The sequence below is a fragment of the Petaurus breviceps genome, unplaced genomic scaffold (genome assembly GCF_028583685.1).
Source record: "Petaurus breviceps papuanus isolate PSGF00001 unplaced genomic scaffold, PetGlider_PUasm1.0 98, whole genome shotgun sequence".
Classification (NCBI taxonomy): Eukaryota; Metazoa; Chordata; class Mammalia; order Diprotodontia; family Petauridae; genus Petaurus; species Petaurus breviceps.
The window spans coordinates 58,710,150-58,711,856 of NW_027187460.1; positions in this window are offsets into that span (position 1 = coordinate 58,710,150).

A 1,707-nucleotide genomic window follows, 5' to 3' on the forward strand; every position below is an offset into this window, starting at 1 on the left:
ACAATAGGGCTGAAAGGGATCTTAGTAGCCATCAAGTCCTAGCCCTTTACTCTAAGGATGAAGAGAATGAAGCTGAGAAAGATGTAAAAGTGATTTGCTCCGCATCTGAAGCAGGATTTGAACCCAGTTTTTCCCTTCTCCAAATCCAACAGGCTACCCCAAAACTGAAGGTGGTTCCTATTTGGTTCTTTGTGACCACTTGCTAACCTTTTTTGCAGTCATCTTTCAAAGGCCCCTCACTAGCATCAATGTTTCCAATAAATGTACCCTTGGCTATTCACGACTCTGCCCTGGGCATCAGATCACCTGGAGAAGATAGGAATCTATTACAGTCAGCAATTTGCCATTTTTCCTTCCTGAGAAGTCAGTCATTCAAATATTACAACACCATATAGCAGACACATCTTGCTTTGGGAAGTTTCAGCTAGTCTTCCCTTACAATATGATAAATTCACACTCCTGGAGCCTTCAAGTTAAAAAAGGTCTTAAAAATCCTCTAAACCAACCCACACCAGTGAAGGAACCCCACAACAACATGCCAGCTCTCACTTTATTTTACTCCAGCCCAGGTGTCTATCTCATTTCTTGACCTCCAAACCATCCTACCTCCACTTGGGCCATCATTCCCACTTCTTCTCCAAAGAAACCTGGGACTCTGATAGATGAGGTCTCACTTTATTTTGAAGGCAACCGGGCTTCCACCTCACTCCCCACCCATGATCACTTAACCATGCCATCTCTACTCTGGCCAATCCCATACCACCACCTAACTTTTCCAGTTCTCCTTTATGTGCTGTCATCCCTCGTCAAACTGTAAACTCCTTGAAGGCAAGTTTGTTTTATTTGCTTGTATTTGTAGCCCCAATACTTAGTACAGGGCTTCAATCTATGTCTGTCTATCATCTCTCTGTCTATCTGATCATCCAGTCTATGTTTGAAATCCTCAAATGATGGCAAACTCATTGTTAGTCAAAGCAGTCTATCCCACTTTTAGAAAATTCAGTTTGTTAGGGTTAGACCTCTCTAAGATTGCTTGTATACACTTTGTATATATCTTAGATACATACTTACACATGTACATGTTTTTCTCCCATTAGAGTATAAACTCTTTGAAAGGCAAGGGACTGTTTTCAGTTTTGTTTTAAAATCACTAGTTCTTAGCACAATGCCTGACACATAGTAGGCATTTAATAAATGCTTGCTGATTATTTTAAGCCATTGTTCATGTGGATACCCAGATTATTGTTATTGTTATCATTATTATTATTTTGCTTTTGGAGGAGGGAGGGTAGGGCAATTGGGGTTAAGTGACTTGCCCGAGGTCACATGGCTAGTTTTGTGTTAAGTGTCTGAGGCCAAATTTGAACTAGATAACCAGATTATTGATATATTTTATGTCCATCTCTAAGATAAGTTTCTTTACCTTCTGTGACATGTGGCAGGGTGTAAGACTGTATCAAAATATTAAATCTCTATTTGGGTATTTCTATAATTCTGGAACAATTCTGCTTTTTTATATTTATCAGCATTCATTACTTCAATAGGAATAAGACTTTTATCCCTACTAGAAGTCAAAAATCCCTAAACCTTTTTAGGGTGTTTTAGGGATGTTTGTTTTACAAACTGATCAAGTTTGTAAGTCTGATCAAGATTCCAAAGCTTACCTGGACCTATTCTGACAACAGTTTTTGGTGTAGCTTGAATGAA